The following is an 18,696-nucleotide window of genomic DNA, read 5'->3' as shown; positions in this document are numbered from 1 at the left end:
TATCCCACCTAAATGGAGAATCTGTCCCCCCTTTAATGTTAGTGATCTAGTTCGCTATCAGCCTATGCCACCCATCAATGAGCCTCACAGCCCTTCGAGCCGAAGTAGAGATGAAAGCGAGCGACACACTCTAGCCCTTCATTTTCTGACCCTCATGAGGCATGAGCATGTAGAAATGGTACTACAAGAAGTAATTCATGCTGCAGGAGAGCGGTTGGACCACAGATTTTTAGTCCATTGGCAGGGTTGTCTATCATTCGAGGACACGTGGGTCACGCAGGCTCGCCTACTACGATTTCGACTGGAGCTGTTGCATCCGCACGGCAACATCATCGGCACAAACTCGTCAGAGTCGAGTTCTTCCCACCTGGGGAGGATGATGGGGGACCATCTCACCAGCTGAGCAACGGGTCACCAATAACCTGGCCGTGAAGCTCGTGTGGATGCCCACAACCCAGACTTCAAGTACACACCCGTGATAGTTGTTTTTATTTTTCATTTATTTTGATTTCGGAACAATCGGATGGGCCATCGTGTTTGGGCCTCGTCCTTTATTTTACCTTTATATGCTTTGCTGTACGTTTAAGGAAAAATCTCTTGTCACAAGACGGTTTCGCCTATTTTGGCCCACTTGGGCATCCTCCCTACTTCATATAAAGGAAGGCATGCCCAAGGAGCCTTTTCGGAGTTCAATTTGAAACTTTGAAGGTTGAAGTTTTCTTCATCTTGGGCACCCACTCACCTCCTTTTGGTAGAATTCTTCACAGTTTTCCTAGCGTTAGATCATGGGACAAACGCCCTCAACACGTTGTCAGTTCACCACGTCGAGCCCACCCCTTGGAAGAACAATCTTTTCGTCACCGCTAACTCTCGGCCATCATCATCTTTTCTCGGATCTCCTCCAAGATTTGATTTCTTGACCACCCTTCACCAGCAAGAAGACTTGGCCATCGCCACTCTTGCAATCTCGCCTCTGCATTGTCGCCATTGGGCAACCACTCTCCAAGTACTTGCTACGCCAAGATTGAGAATTCTTGGCTCACTCTTGATATCAAGAATCCTTTTCTTGATCATGTCTACGACCAAGATCTGGCGTCCAACCCAACTTCGACGGCATCCGTATCTTCCTCCGCCTAGCCGCGCGGCTGCCATCAAACCTGCGTCGCCGGCTCGACCGCCAACTCTCTGCGCTGAGTGAGCCTCTTTGCGCTCACGATTCCACGTGCCTGCCTGTACCCTCTGCCTCATCATACGTAGGCAACGATCTACAACGCCCTCGTCAAGGACTTCCGAGTTTGACCCGACGGGTTCCATCGTTCTCCCCTTCAATTGCAGTATCATTATTTCTTACAGTAACATATTTATTACTTACTCATCTGCCTAGAATTTAAATCATCGTTAGGATTAGCCACTTGTGTCGAGTGATAGTACTTTCTTGGGATAACAACTCGGTACACTAGCAGTGAAGGTCGTGGACGCCCTTGAACATTCGTAGTCCCCTACTTCGTAGTACGTTGTGGACCATACTGGACCAACTGGCCAGCAGCCTCTTCCTCTCTTTGATTCTTCGACGCCTCCAGTAATCTCCCCCAAGGAGAGACCCCCCTGCCTTCTTCCACCTCCCGCTGCTGGAAAGCTTCCATCTTTACCAGAACAGGCTCGCCAGCGGGCTGTTGGCGAGCCTCGCCAGAGCCCCCTGGCTCGCCGACCTCTGCCTTCATGGGAACGGCTTGAGCAGGCGGCTTCCCGCGGACTTGGGCGAGAACTCTGCCCTCGTCGTGGGGGATCTCTCGCAGAACTGGTTCTCCGGGAGATTCCGTGGGGATCTGCCATGGGAGTTCCTTGGAGGAGCTCATGCTCATCGGCAATTCTCTCTCAGGGACTCTACTGGAGGGGCTGGCAAGCTGCAGAATGCTCCGGTGGGTCCGGTTCAGCAGAAACTCCCTCTCCGACGAAGTCCTGCCGGATATGTGGGCACTGCCGAGGGTCAGCCTGCTGGACCTCGAAGGGAACCTTCTCTCCGGCGAGATCTCCCCTGCCATAGCCAGAGCTCGTAACCTCTCCGTCCTCGCCATATCGCACAACCAGTTCTCCGGCGTAGTCCATGGCAAGATCGCCATGCTGAAGAACCTCTTTGAAATCTCCACCACCGGGAACTGCCTCGCCAGGCCGCTGCCGCCAGCGATCGGGAGGCTGACCGGGCTTCAAGAGCTGAACGTCCATGGCAACGCCATCTCCGGCGAGCTCCCCAGAGACGTGCTCTCAAGGTGATACCTGACAGAGCTCAACCTGGGGAACAATCTCCTTACAATGATAATCCCGGCGGAGCTCGGCTTCCTCCCCGTTCTCAGCTATCTCGATCTCTTGAACAATCTCCTTTGTCGGCGTCGTCTTCACCGGCACTGCTCTGGCCCAGAGGCGCACCGCACATCACACAAAACCGCACCGCACATCGTACAGCTCCTCCGGTGCATGCAAAAATTTGCTCAGTTGGTGCGAGTTTTTGCACCGCACCACACACTCTTCTCTAGTCCCTTAATTGATCGTTACCCAAGTCAGCAGTTGTCACTTACTTCTCATTAAGTTTTCATCGTCCCTGAATTCAACATACTTGCTGCATACCACTTACCATCTTCCCTATGTTGCAACACAATCTGACCGATCTCGGCTCTCTTCGTGTTACATCAAGGATGTAATAAAGATACCATGCAGGATGCTTCCTTTGAGATAATGAAGGAGATGTTTGACGTGGGCCCAGTCTAAGAATTGCAGTTTGTACATGGACTGGCAAGTTTGGTTGACTGTAAAGGTGATGTCTGGTCATGTGAGAGTGAGATATTGCATCATACCAATGGTTTTTGAAAGGTGGATGCATCCCCATGTGGTGATCCAGCGGTGGTTGAGTTGGACAAAGGAGAGGTAGTGGCAAGTGGTTTGTGTCCATCCATGTCGTGCTTCTTGAGAATGGAAAGAAGATACTGAGATTGCGAGAGATGCTTGCCAGACTTATGCGGTGTTAGCTCAAGGCCCAAAAAGTGATAGGCAGGGCTGAGAACAGGAACGACGAATGCTGATTGTAGAGACAATAAAATAACAGAGATCTCGGTCAATTGAGGGTCAAGGAGGAGGATGTCATCGATGTAAATCAAAAGATAGATAGGGTTAGGAAGAAAGCAATTGTAGAGAAAGGGGTCTGTTTTGGAGCAAATGAATCCTAGAGAGAGGAGGAAGGTGGTAAGCTGGTGAAACCAGGCACATGGGGCTTCTTTGAGGCCAAAAATGGATTTGTTTAAGCGGGAGACATGAGAGGGAAAAATAGGATGGGAGAAGCCGGGACGTTGGTCTATATAAATTATCTCATCCAAGTCCCTGTGTAGAAAGGCATTGTGCACGTCGATTTGGCGAAGCTCACAGCTACCTCGGTTGGCGACCATAAAGGGAAGGCACATTTGTTATGATTTTGATCACAGTGCTGAATGTGTCAAAGTGGTCGATGCCGGCTTCTTGCGAGTAGCGCTTGGCTACTAGGCGAGCTTTCTAGTGTTCGATGGATCCTTCATAATGATATTTTTTGTGCGAAAGATCCATTTACATCCTTTAATGTTACGATTTGATGGGTGGGGAACTAGATACCACATGTTGTTGTGGAGTAGCGCTTGGTATTCAGCTTGCATAGCTTGCATCTAGTGGGGGTGCTTAACAACAAAGGATTATGAAGTTGGTTCAATGAGGAAAGGGGGGTGGTGACGCATTTGGGTTGAGGGTAGTGAGATGCGGTGGAGGGAGGTTGATTAGTGGAGGTATAGATGTGAAGTCTGGGGTAATGTGGTGTGTGGCACCACTGGCTGATAATTGATTGTGAAACTTGGCACCTCGTCAACATCCAGCTCAGCACCAAAAGGCCATATGGGATTCCTAATAAAGATTAGTTAGTAAAATTAAGATACATACCTTATACTTGTTATTAGAATTTAGCGACTAGGATTAAATATAGGATCAAATATTAAACATATATAAGAAATAATCTAGTGGCTAGGGTTAAATATAGATAGAAAATGATCTAATGGATAGGATTCATCTTAGCATATCCATTATAGCTTGTTAACGGCTATGATTAAGTTATAGAAACAAACGATGTTTAACCCTAGCCACTACAAGCTTCTCCATTAAAGCCATAGATTCATCTGCATGAGTGTTTAAAAACATACCTCTACTAAAAATATCTACTAAGTGTCTATCTTAATCATTTAATCCACCATAAGAAATTCGAACGAGTTCATGGGGAGGAATACCATGGTGTGGGCACTTCCTTGTCAATGCAATAAATCTCTCCCATGCTTTCCCGAGAGAGTCGACTCCTTGGGTGAAATCTTTGATCGCCTTTCTCAAGGAAGTTGTCTTCCCATAGGAGTCGATTTTTTTAAGGAAGCTGGATTGCATCTCGCTCCATGTTTGAAATTCATGGCCTGCTCCTTTGAACCACTCCTTCGCCCTGTCTTTTATTGCAAAGGCAAATAGCCTCAATTTGAGAGTTTCTTGTGTGACACCTGCATAACTATAGCAGAGCAAATATGAGAATATTCTTCCAAAAACTCATATGGTTCTTCATTAAACCTGCCATAGAAAGTTGGGAGTAAGTTTAACAGATTTGAATCAATTCTGAAATTAACATTATCTGCAACCGACGTAGTGATGCAGGTGTAAGCTTCACTCTCTGCTGGATCAGATAATTCTCTGAGCCTCATTCTCCTTGCACCTTGCTCCATTTGGTGGTTGTTGCCCATGTGGACCTTATCTTGTTAATTTTCTCCTTCCAAGCTTTCAAAGATTGGTTCAGCACTTGAACTCTTTCCTCTCATCCTGCTTTTGTCAAGATCTACGAGAATAGATTGCAGAGATCTCCTACCTTTCATGCATGACCACTTAACACCACTTGTTAGAAGAAATGGGTTAGGTAAAAATAAGGCAACGCGATCAATCTACTCTCACAAAGATGTATATCTATTGACACATATATATATATATATAGCATGAGTCAAATAAAAAACAAGCCAATATATTTGTTCTCTACTATTTTGTAATTTTTTTTAGACTTTAGTTACCATGCCTCCCCGGCAACGGCGCCAATTGATAAGCCTAAAAATGGTGTGATTAAATGCAAGTTTAAGTGTGTTGTTTGGATTTAAGCTTATGCAATAACTTTATAAAAGTCCCTTTTTCAAAATATAGAAAGTATAGAATGAGAAAGGGGTCGATCCACAAGGAGGCAACTGTCCTTGAAATCTGAATTTATTTTATGTTTCTAGGAGCTAAAAATTGTATGATCTAATGGAATGCATAATAAATAGAGAGATGATGCAAAATGAGAGAAGGGGATCAAGCAATTTGAACTTCCTCCTGACGATTCAGATCACCTGAATTTATAATGAGAATGATTTCAGTGTTTAGGGCTTGATCCTCTTGAAAGGATCAATACCTAAGTGAAGAAATGGATGGAAAGAAATCCTACCCCTTCTTGATATTGATTCTCCCTTGAGGGAATCAAGATCTTGAAGGGAAACTGAATAAAAGTGCTAAACAATATGTAGTTACTAATACATTGAATCTAAATGAGATCCTCAAAATGGTAGATGACCTATCTAATTTTTTTTTATTCTAGATTGCACTCTTGAACTAAGGTGATGCTCTCTCCTCAATAACTCTTCTTAGAGCATGAATATTTTGCCCATGCTTGGTACTTTGGCAACAGGTAAGAAGAAGAACAAGATGGGAAGAAGAAACTTGCCAGATAACTCAAGAACTGTAGAAAAATTTGACTCCAAAAGCTTGATGTGTCTTTCTTGGGCAACTAGGGTTGGGGCAAGTTCAAAGTGGTTTTCCCCCCATTCTTGACATTATTTTACAAATCTCTCTCATAGATTGAAACAGCATGAAAATAAAAAAACTACCCTCAAAATTTCAGTTCGATCTGACGATCGGATCTCAATATATAAATGTTCCAATTTTCTTGAATCATGGCCATCCGAATTCTTCATTTTCTCTCTCCTCCAGCTGTCGCCACTCATCTTGCCGTACACGTAAAGGAAGGAATCTCTCTGCAAATCTGGCATTGGAAAATGCGAAAAAATGTGGAAAAAAGTCCAAAAAAGTTAGGAAACACCATTAGTAAGTATAAATTTGTAGTCTTTGCCTTCTAAAATTAGTTTCTTTATGAATCTAAAGTCAAATAAATCTGTAAAAATTCCACAAAATCTTGAAAAATCATAAATTCACACTAAAGACAATTTTAATCAGTGTAAAGCATGATAACATGTAAATATGGACATTTAAATGCAGATATTTATGATTATGCATGATATTTCCACAATAGTTTGGATGTTAATTTATAGCCACCACATTTTTAAAAGGACTAGGCTAATCATATGCTCATTTTGCTTTTATCATAAATGATAATATTGCTCATCTCAAATTTGATGAAGTGGTCACCAACCTCAAAGCACACAATGCTTTTCTCTCATTCTCACGAGAGGATGACAATGCCACATTTCCCGCAGTTGCAAGCAATGCTCAAGCACAGAAGCCACAATCATCAAATGTCTATCAAAGAAGATAATACAGTCAAAATTGGGAGTTTTTCAACATTGTGGGCAAGGAAGGGGAATAAATCAGATATTTCAACCTAGTTGTCAACTCTTTTCACAATTCAAACATAGAGTAAGATAATATCCAGAACTTTCAAACAAACTTTCAAAGTTGGAAACCATCCACTTTCAATGGAGAAGCTCATACTGCACAAGCTGTCACTGCAAATTCAGAAGAACATTAAGCTTGGTGCCTCCAAAGTGGAGCTACTCATCACGTAACTTCAAATCAGAATGCAATCATCGCAATGATCATTGGTTCGGGTTGGTAATGGTGCATGATGCATTAATATCATCGCAATGATGCATTACAAGTTGGTAATGGTGCAGGTTCGAAAATTCTATCCATTGGTTCTTTAAAAATTTCTACTTCAAACCGTTCTTTAGATTTAAAAGATTAACTGCATATACTTGACATCACTGAAAATTTAGCATCAATTTGGAAATTAAATGGATAATAATGTGTATGTTGAATTTCATGATTCATGTTGCCTGGTGAAGGACAAAGCTACACATCAGATTCTTCTCAGAGTAACAGTTGAAGACGACTTTTACTCTCTTAAGCCACAATTCTGGAGTAAAGCTGCTTTGATTGGAGAAAAGGTGTCAATGGAAACCTGGCATACCAGGCTTGGGCATCCAAAACTACACACTCAGTTGGCCATCATTAGAAATTTTGGGTTACCAGCTACCTACTCAAACAAAAACTTTGTGAACGATTCCTGCAATATTGCTAAGTCCCATAAAATTCATTTCTATCTCCCAATCACACATCTTCAAAATGTTGAGAAATCATTCACTCTGATCTATGGGGACCAGATCCTACTCTTTCACACTCAGGCTATTCATAATATGTAGTGTTCATAGATGACTTCAGTAAATAAACATGGTTATATCATCTAAAAGGATTAAGGGATCTCCTCCAAATTTTATGAGAATTTCAAATCGGGGTAGAAAATCATTTGGTACTAAAATACTCTATTTACAGTCCAATTGGAGTGGAGAGTACCAAGCTCTCCACTCATACTTGAAAAAAAAAGGAATTCTACACAGATCATCATGCCCCCATACACCTGAGAAAAATGGGATTGTGAAAGAAAACATAGACATTTAATAGAGACAACAGTTTCATTACTCAAAACTGCCCACATGCCTCCCAAATTTTGGGATGAAGCTGTATCCACTGCAGTATTTCTAATAAAACGTATGACCACTCCTGTCCTTAGGAATAAATCCCCTTATGAAATTATATTCAAAACTCCACCAATTAGTCTTTATTACACGTTTTTGGATGCTTGTGTTATCCTTACTTACAACCATATGCTGCTAATAAACTTGACTCCAGATCAGAAAGATGTGTTCATGGCCTAAAGTTCTCTGCATTTGGGATACATATAGATTTCCCTGCGCACAGGTGAGTTTTTTTATTTCATGACATTTATTTTTTATAAAAATAAATTTCCCTTTGCTTTTAATCCACAAAATAACAGTCCATGCATGCTCAGAGCCCATCCATCTACTTCAAATGGTGCCTATGACCATCATATGAATAATGGAACCATATCAATTTCAACATCATGGGAAAATGGACATGTTGTTACATTTACCAAGCCTGCAGCTGAAGTATCTAAAACTTCAGACGACTCATATATTACTACTCATACACCAACATCCGAAAATAATTCACCGATTTCTACCCTATCTACTGTGAAGATTAAATCTGATATTCTCCGACATAAATATCCTGAGTTAATGCCCACTTTAGATCACACTCCGGAACCCAGAGTTATTATGAATACTAAATCCCTTCACAATATTTATAAACTGGTCAAATAAATTCCTAATGAAAAATGTGAGAGCCAGCGTCTTAAATCTCTTAATATGTGGTCTCTCTGATATCCTCTACCCCAATGTTTTACATCGAATGTTGCTGAAACAGTCCAACCTACATCTTTCTCTGCTGGATCCAAGAATATACATTAGATGCAAGACATGGATACTGAATATCAAGCAATAATGTCCAATAATACTTGGGAATTAGTACCTAAAAATTCAATTTTCCAAGTCATTGGATGTAAATGGGTATAAAAATTGAAATACAAACCTTACGGAGAAAGAGATAAGTAAAAAGCACACTTAGTTTCAAAAGGATACAATCAACATGACGGTTTTGACTTCAATGAAACCATCAATCCAGTGATTAAGCACACAATCATTCGCTTATTGTTATCTCTAACTCAAAGCAATGGTGGAATATACATGAACTAGATGTGTCAAACATGTTCTTACATGGAGATTTAAATGAAATAATATACATGGAACAACCTACATAATACAAGAATAAGTTGGATCCACATCATATATGTTATTTACACAAGTCACTCTATTGATTTAAACAATCTCCTAGAGCACGGTTCAATAAACTTACAATGTATCTCCTATCACTAGGCTTTATAGGATACAATACTGATACTTCGTTGTTTTTTAAAATTACATATTGATCTTATCTTTATTTTAATCTACGTGGATAATATTTTAGTTATATGTCCAAATACTTTTGAAATCTCTAAACTTGTGCAACTTTTGAACTTCGAGTTTGCTATTAAGGATTTAGGATGTGCCCATTATTTTCTTGGCATTGAATTTATCAAACATGAAAAATGGTATGACCCTATCCAAGTATATTGCATCCATTCTGCATCACGCCAACATGGAGCACTGTAAGTCTTCATCTACACCCTATACAGTTTCATCATCTATGGATAACGAAAAATCCTCCACTGATGACACATTGTAAAAATAAATAGTGGGATCTCTCTAGCAAGCTCTGAAACATCTTCTATGCCATTTAAAAGGAAACATTTTTTTGTGGATTACTTATTCATAAAGACTCATGCTTCACGATCCATGCCTTTAGCGATGCATAATGACCAGGTGACAGTGCTGATAGATGCTCCACAAGAGTTTTCTTACTTTACATTTGTAAGAATCTTGTCTCATGGATATACATCCGGATCGTCCCGGACGAGGACGATGGACGAGGACGGGACGAGCCTCGTCCACCTGACCGTCCGGTGAGTGACCCGGGACGATGGACGGGACGATAGGTCATCCGGATCGTCTCGTCCTGCATACGCTGGGACGATGTTTCGATCCGTCCCAAGTCCATGGGACAAAATTTCGTCCCATGGGACGAAAATAAACGAAATTTCAGCCACCCCTGCCCAGCTGCCCTAGCCTTTTGAAATCAAATCGGCGGGACTGCCGACTGCCGAGTGCCAACTGCCAACTGCGTGTTTGCGTGAGTTTCTGGCCTGCTGTCTGGTGAGGAGAGGACGAGAGGTGTCCTGGCTTGGCTTGGAGAGGTGTCCTGACTATCTTGGCTTGGAGAGGTGGAACCAACCTGCTGGAGCACGAATCGGCGAGTGGAGTGAGATTTTCGCAAGGTACGTATCTATCTCTCGTTTTAATTTGTAAATCTTCTCTCTCGATCTCTCTCAAACTCTGCTTTTAATTTGTTAATTTTTTTCTCGATCTCTCTCAATCTGTGGTTTTAATTTTTTCTCTCACGATCTCTCTCAAACTCTGGTTCTATTTGTCAATCCCTATCTGACCTCCCAACTTCTCTTTCTCCCTATTTCAAATTCTCATTTTCCCTATTGCTCGATCCTTTTTTGATCCCCCTATTTCTCTACCCCCAGTTCCCCATATCTCCAATTCTCTTCTATGGCAATTCGTGAAGGTGAAGTGTGGAAATTTCCCGTTCACACTGATTTTCTTCATCGTTCTCTCCTGGTGAGTTTTGCAAAAAACAATTCCATGCTATATCTGATATTCTTCCTTCACGTTGATCTTCTTCCATGCCATATCTGATCATACGCTTCAGACTTCACTAAAGGAACGATCATTGCTCTCTGATCTTCCTCTCTGATATCCCTATTTCTTTTTCTCCCTTTCTCAAATTCTCATTCTCCCTATTTGTCAATCCCTCTCTGACCTCCCAACTTCTCTTTCTCCCTATTTCAAATTATCATTTTCCCTATTTCTTGATCCTTTTTTATCCCCCTATTTCTCTACCCCAGTTCCCCATATCTCCAATTCTCCATCTTTCTATTTCACCATCAATCTCTTATCTCCCTACTTATCTATCCCCCTATCTCCAATTCTCCATCTTTCTATTTCACCATCCATCGTTTATCTCCCTATTTCTCTTTCTCCCTATCTCAATTCCTATGTTTCTCTCTCCCAAATTTAAATTTCTCCATCTTTCTTTTTCTCTATCCCTTTCTGACTTCTACTGACTTTGCTTTTGTGTTCTTTCTAGCACTCTCTACCTTATCAACGATTCTAGGCATTCCTTCTTTCCATCCCTCACTGTCCACGGAGACTTCTTTGACCCTGCTTTTGTGTTATTTGCAGCTCTCTCTTTCTCGCTCTGTACCCTTTCAACTATCTGTAGGCATTCCTTATTCTCCACCTTTTTTTTCAATATCTCAGTGGCTGTTTAATTAACTCTGGTTTTGTGTTCTATCTTGATTTCCCTCTCTAATTCCTTAGCTCTAATTAGCACACTCTCTCTCTATGTACAGATTTCTGTAATACAAAACAATTACTATTTTAAAACAACAAGTTGTATTCGAAATACTTTTTAGGGGTTTTGCATGATGTTTAATTTAAGCAGAGTTTGCTATGTGTATTGGTTTTTCTAAAACAAAAAATCACAATTTTAAATAAGTCTGTTGGGGAATTAGGTTGTTTTTCAAAGCATTTTCTAGGATTTTGTCCTACTGTTAAAATTTTCAAAGGTCGTTATGTTCATTAGTGTGGTTAAAAAAACATTATTATTTATAGAGTCATTTGTAGATATGGAATCCACATCTGTTACCACTCCGAAGTCAACAGCTAGAGCCACGGTGTCTGAGTCGGAGGAGTGCGACGTGGTGGAGATCGATGACAATGTGTCATCTCGAAGTGGCAGGCGCAAGCGGTCTAAAGTTTTAGACCGATTTATAGAACTCGGCCCGGATGAGTATCAGTGTACGTTGTGTCTAGCGCAAAACCCCGATCATAAGGTCATTATCAGGAGGAATAAGGATAAGAGCACGAACGTGTTCTGGAGACATGTAGAGAAGGTGCATCGCAAAATTCACGATCAACTGAAGGGCGTCCCCAAGAATCAGAAGACGCTGTTTGAGTATGACTTCCTGTCAGCGAAGCTTTACTTATGTGGCATCTCCACGGAGCGCACGAAGGAAGAGTTTGTCCGATACATATGCGACAACGATCTTCCATGGCAACTCGTGAAGAAGAAGTCATTCAGAAGATTATGGTACTACGGGACACTGTCTGTTGGCAATGTCCCTGGCCCTGATGCGGTGAAAGCAATAGCGGCTGCCATGTATACAGAAGTCCGACTGAAGCTTGTAGAGATGTTTGCTGGAATTCATAGCGTCTCACTAACAGTGGTAACCGCCCACTGGATCGACGGTGATTGGAAGCTGTGCGATCTACTACTTGCAATCCGGTGGATCAGGGGGTCTCATTGCGGCACAAACCTGGCGAATCTCGTTGTGGAGGTTGCATATCAGTATGGGATAGAGTCGAAGCTCTGTGCCATTACGATGGACAACACGTCTAACAACAGAACTATGATGGCGTCGATTGTAGCTCAACTGCATTCCGTAAATCCAGATTTCACTATGGATAGGCATGTACCGTGCGTAGCACATGTTCTGAACCTTGTAGTCCAAGCCGGACTAAAGATTATACGTAACCCTGAAGCACCAGATGTTGGCACAATACGGGTTCGAGATCTTCGGCCATATGCTGCGTTGCGGACGAATGAACTCATCAACTCGCAAGGTGACGACTTCAGTTCACCGACTTATGCACCCTTGGGAGTAGTCGTCTCACGCGTCAGAGCCATCGTCAACGCCATTCAGGGGTCCACTCAGAGGATGGAGAAATATGAAGATATGTGCAAGATGTTTGAACTTCCTGACGCGAACAAGATAAAGGTGGACTGCCTGACACGCTGGAACTCCACATTCAAGATGTTAGAGCGTGCTCTTGCAAAGAAGGAAGTGCTAGACCATATGGCAATGAGGTTCCTTGTCACACCATCTAAGGACTACGCACTATGTCAAGAGGACTGGGATTTAATAGAGGAATATATCGGTATCTTGGGGCCACTTTCTGCGGGTTCCGACTACATCTGTTCCGCAAAGAGATTGCCAATCACCGACGTGACGTCGTTGATCTCAGACCTCAGGGCCCAACTACAACATGCTATGGCTTATGCCGGGTCTACCTTGGATGACGAGCAGAGGGAAGCGTTGCGCTCTGCCTGCTGTGCAATGTACAATAAGTTGATGCAATATGCAGATGTCATTTGGGCCAACAAGACAGTGGCGACAGCGGGAACCCTGGACCCATTCTCCAAGATAGAGGTCGTGCATCCGTTGTTTCGTGAAGGCGTGCTTTCATACATCGGCGGTCTTCTCGACAGTGCGAGTACCACGAGCACAACTGGGTGTGATTCAGAGCAGGATGAGGGAGCTGGAAGACACCGTCCGGGTCAGTTTGCATCCACCAAGCGACAGTATATGCGTCCGGGCAAGTCTCGACGCCCACGTGCAACACCTCGGCAGGAGCTGGAGAAGTACCTAAATATCCCGTGTAGTGAAGAGGAAGACAGTCCACTGTGCTGGTGGAAGGACGTTGGAACTCGGTACTTCCCGAATTTGACAAAAATTGCATCCCAATTTCTGGCCGTAAGCCCAACAAGTGCACCAGTAGAGCGGCTATTTTCCATTGGTCGAGGCATCACCACGTACCGCAGAGGTCGCCTAGATGCAGACAGCATAGAGATGTTGATGATGCTTCGTGCATGGTTCCGCCGCGCAGAGCAGCGCTTTGTCTGACTCAGAGGACGACTTTGACGATTACGACAGCTCTTCGGACGGTGAGTTACATGACCCTTGCTCCTTGCAATTTTTTTTTGTTCTACCATTTTTTTTACCTAACTTGCCCCTTGCAATTTGACTGGCTGACAGCGTAACAACGATAAAAGAGGAAGGGGCCCCACCGATTTACGTCCCTCTCCATTTACAGTAAGTCAGTCTTCTAAATCGGCTTTCTTCTTCTTCGTCTTCGTCTAGGCCTCCTTTCTTACTTTCTTCATCTCTTGCTATCCATTCATATCTCACTGACCTCCTTTTCGTCTAATTTTCTTCGTCTCCTTATTCTTCTTATTTTTTGTTATTTTCTTATTCTCCTCTTTCTTCTTCTCATTTTCATATTCTCCTTATTCTTCTTCTTCTTTTCTGGTATTTTCTTCTTCTCCTCTTTCTTCTAGTTTCCTCCTAATTTTCCTCTTCTTCTAGTTTCCTCTCCTAATTTTCTGGTATTTTCCTCTTCGGTAGTTTCTTCTTCTTCTAATTTTCCACTTCTTATTCCTCTTCTTTTTCTTCTAATTTCCCTCTCACAGTCGTTCAATCTCTGATTTCCTCTTCTTCTCCTTTTTCTCCTGATTTTTCTCTTAAACTTTTTCAATCTCCGATTTTATACATAGCTTCTCCAACACCTGATTTGTTCTTCTACGACTACTACTATCACTGCTGCTTCACTCTCCTTATTCTTCTTCTTCTTTTCTGGTATTTTATAGTACTTAATTATTCAATGTCTGATTTCTTCTACTAATTCTTGAATCTCTGATTTCTTCTTCTTCGTCTCCCTTACTTGTATTACCTGCAGGGTTTTCAACTCAACGGCGACTGGTTTTGCGCAAGGGCGATGGATGGGGGCACGACGTCCGCCTCAACCTTCATCCCAGTTCCTCAACAACAATTTCATTTTCTCTTTCACTCACACTGTTTCTGGACCTTGTTGTTCCAACATTTAATTTTTTTTTATGTGGGGAACACTTTGGAAGTTGGGCAATTATTTTGAATGTTAAAGTCATTACAAAAATTCCTTATGTTTGTTCTCCACTGCGAAACGCAGAAAAATGATTAATCATAGAAAACCTTGAGTAAGATTGTAATACCGTAAATAAATATCAATATTAAACTACTTATGACAGGTAAGAGAATTATAATTATCAGATTTAGGTATATTAAATTGACGTCAGTTTTGGTTTCTTATTTATCTAAATCTTTTCTTGGAGTTGAAGTTCAATGCCAGCTTTAGGTAGATGAAATAGTAAATAGAAGAATGTAAATTACTATTAACATAATAAATTAATACTAAAAATGGGCTGATGAGCACAATTTGTTGATAATAAACCTATATTCCTGTTTAATCTCAATGACATTCTCCCAGGAGGTAAAAGTTTATTATTATCATAAATTAATAATGAACACAATTTATTAATAATCATACTGTCTACTCGAGAAAAAAAAGTAATACTATTTTTCGTAGTGAAAAAAAGCAGAAAAAATTTCGTCCATTTCGACCGTCCACCGTCCGGACATCCCGGACGGACGAAATTCTCGTCCAATAGGATGAAATTTCGTCTCGTCTGGGGTTATCCGGACGAAACTTCATCCGGGATTCATCCAGGGACGCTGGACGAATCGAAATCTTCGTCCCAGGACGAAGTCTTTGTTTCGTCCGCGTCCCGGATGTTTGCTCATGGAGCTCCAAGAAGCAATTGACAATTGCTCATTCAAGTACTGAAGCCGAATACAAAGCCTTAGCCAATTGTGCATCAGAAATCCTCAAGATATAGTCACTACATAATGAAATCAAAATTTCTACAGAAAGCAGACCTACATTATAGCGCCACAACATTGGTGCAACTTATATTTCTGCCAGTCCAGTATTTCACGCCAGAACAACACACATATAGATTGACTTTCAGTTCGTGATTTGCATGTGGCAAGAAAAAATATACACATCAGGTTTATCAAAAGTGACGAACAACTTGCGGATGCCTTGACTAAGCCACTACCAAAGTCAAGATTTCTTATGCTAAGAAGGAAGCTCCACGTCTCCGAGACCCTGCCGTTGGGTTTGAAGGGGGGGGGGGGGGTGGGGGGATAACAGAGTCTGAAACTTGGCGCCTAATTACCATCCAGCTCAGGACCGAAAGGCCGTATAGCATTCTTAATAAAGATTATCTAATACAATTGAGACACGTACCCTATCTTGTTATTTGGGAATTTAGCAGCTAGGATTAAAAATAGGATCAAAGATCAAACATAGATAGGAAATCATCTAGTGGCTAGAATTAAATATAGATAGGAAATGATCCAACAAACAAGATTCATCTTAGCATAGCAGTTATACATTGTTATAATGGATATGATTAGGTATCACACGTTCAAATCTCGAGCTAGGAATAATGTTCAGATTAAACACGTGCCGGCCTCAATGTTTGAGCAAAAACCCTGAGCAGCCTTTGTTTGTGCAACGGAAGTCTCTTGTAGTAGCATTAGAATGCTTGGAGGTCAACGAGAGAGGGTATGGACTAAGCCCCATACATTGTAGTCATTAAGGAGAGAAGGTTGGGTCATTGCATTATATATCATAACATATTACATTGTAGTCGTAGTCATTACAAGGGGGAAGACCAGGGATGATACTGAAGTAACGAGACAAGGCGCAACGCGCCTGGGTAGTGGCCCTCTTGTGCCTTGAGGCCCACAGCCTCACGTGCGCACCTGACGGCAGAAACACTACATGCATGGCCCTTGGCCGAGAACATCGTATACGTGGGTCATGGCCCTCGGCGTTCCTGCCAGTCAGCCCTAGCCTTGGCGCTTTGCGCACCACCAACACCCATGTTGATACCATTCCGCTCTGTTCGCATGGGCGACGCCGTGCTTGGCACCCCAAGATGGACGTCGTGCACCCAACATTACCCGCAGGGGCACCGCGCGCCTTGCAGCCATCTTGACACTCTCTGTGCGCCAATGCCTTAGTCTCTTGGCAGGATGTCTCCCGCCCTGCGCACACAGCATGTGTAGCGTGCATGCGTCGCCTGCACAGTGCCCGCGTGTGACAATTAGCGCACATGCTTGTGCCCCACACAGTGCTTGCACGCAGCGCCTGCGCCTCTGCCTCCTAGCCTGCCCACCCCGCACTTGGCGCCCACGACTGCACTCTCGATATCTTATGCGCACAACGCATGCGGGACTTGCCCTGATTCGCCGCGCTTGTACATTGACAAGCAAGAGCACCTAACAGCGATTGGCGTTAAATATCAGGGTCGGGGGGTCACCACCAATGATGTGCGCGATGTTTACGCTTAAGGACTCATCCTCACAGTAAGCATGCAGGGGCCTTACATTAAGTTATATAAACAAAATATGTAAATGTATTTTAGCTATTAGGATAAATACGAACCAATTGTTACAATATTCTTTTATGGATTATCAACGATCTTTGTCTCGCTATATTGATTGTTCTACTCTCTCTCTCTCTCTACTGATTTTCTTCTCTCCTCTTCTTGTTCCTGAGAAAGATTCCCACTCTTTCACTGTCAGGATACCATTCCAATGGAAGGCTTGTACTAGGGTTGAGCACAGCAGTGTGTGCCTGAGGGTGTTGTCCAGAGTTGGCATTTAGGCCTACCAGGTGGGTGCTGGCCTTTGGTACCTGATTTGGTATTTGTGTCACAGAATGATACGATGGCATCATGAGAGTGTAGCTGGGCGACGATATCATCAAAGCTGAGCTTGTCTTGTTTTGAGTTGAGGCTAGAGATGAATACAGTGTGGTTCAGTCCAAGTCCTCGGAGGAGAGGAAACATTATAGACGACTCTCAATTGTTTTCCGGCTGTGAGGAGTTCGTCATACGTACTGCGGGCAGAAAGAATACAATCTTCGAGAGATACAGTTCCTTTCTGGAGACTCCATAGTTTATTATGGATAGCCGTAATATGAGAACATGATTAAGAGGAAAAATTCTTACGAAGTGCTTGCCAGGCTTCCTTAGAGGTTTATTTGTTGACAATGCAGTGAAGAACATCTTCGGAGAGTGACACGTTGATGATGGAGAGTACTTGCTAGTACCACCAGATTTGATAATCAGGATTTATTTTTATTTTCCCCGGTTATCGACGGTTGAGAGTGGAGGAGAGTCTTGATCGATTATGTGTGCTAGGCCGCTTCCGTTGAGTATTGGTGTGAGCTGAGTCTTCCAAAGAAGGAAGTTTTCACAGGTAAGTTTTCACGTAATATTAGTGAGACTATCAGGATGGCTCTGACACCATGAGAAGAATCTTGGAAAGAGAGAGAGAAGAACTAAGATTTCAACAATAGTCTTTGTTGCGCATATTATCCTTTGATATACGTGAGTTTATGTAGGCTTGGAAGTGCGTCTTGGGGAAAGGGAACTCTCGGGAATGCCAATTAAGGCTGGACATTTAGGATCGAGGACCGGTTTGAACAGACCAAACCGGGACCATAGGTCCTCCATTTTAGGGTGGACCGGTTTTCAAACAGGTTTAGGTCCAAGGGTCAAACTGGACGGAAACTGGAAGTATAAAATTCGAAAAAGATCAAATCCAACTCAACGGAGAGGTTTCTATTGAGCTCATTGTAGAAGCCATATCTTTGACCATCTATGGGCACCCACTCAGTAGAGGATATTTAACATTACTATGAACATATATTTTCTACTTTGACTTTGACATTGACTAGTCAACCTGACCAGACCAGGACCAGTCCAGACCGGATCGGGACCGAACAAGAACGGACCGGTTTAGGTAAGGTTAAGGTTTTTGCTGAAAACCCTGACTGGACAGGGACTGTCAAACCCTAATTCCAAGAATCACTGACCGGCTCTCTTCGTTTGGAACCGTTCTATCTTCAACAATATGCATTCATATTCGTCATGTACATCCATAGAAAACAAAGAAACAATAAAACAGATTGCAAGGTTTGTCTTGTATTTAAAGCAACATACAACATCTAACTCATGCAACATGCAACATGCAACTCATTTCCTGACATCTTTTGGAAGACGGAGGCCGCAACAACAGCGAGAACGGAACTCTTCGTTGGTGAGATCTGAGAACTGGTTCAGGCCCATAGTGAAGGAGTGATT

Source organism: Wolffia australiana, chromosome 3 (genome assembly GCF_029677425.1).
Source record: "Wolffia australiana isolate 7733 chromosome 3, ASM2967742v1".
In the NCBI taxonomy this organism is placed as follows: domain Eukaryota; kingdom Viridiplantae; phylum Streptophyta; class Magnoliopsida; order Alismatales; family Araceae; genus Wolffia; species Wolffia australiana.
The sequence above is the reverse complement of the archived record's forward strand: the minus strand, read 5'-3'. Positions refer to the sequence as shown.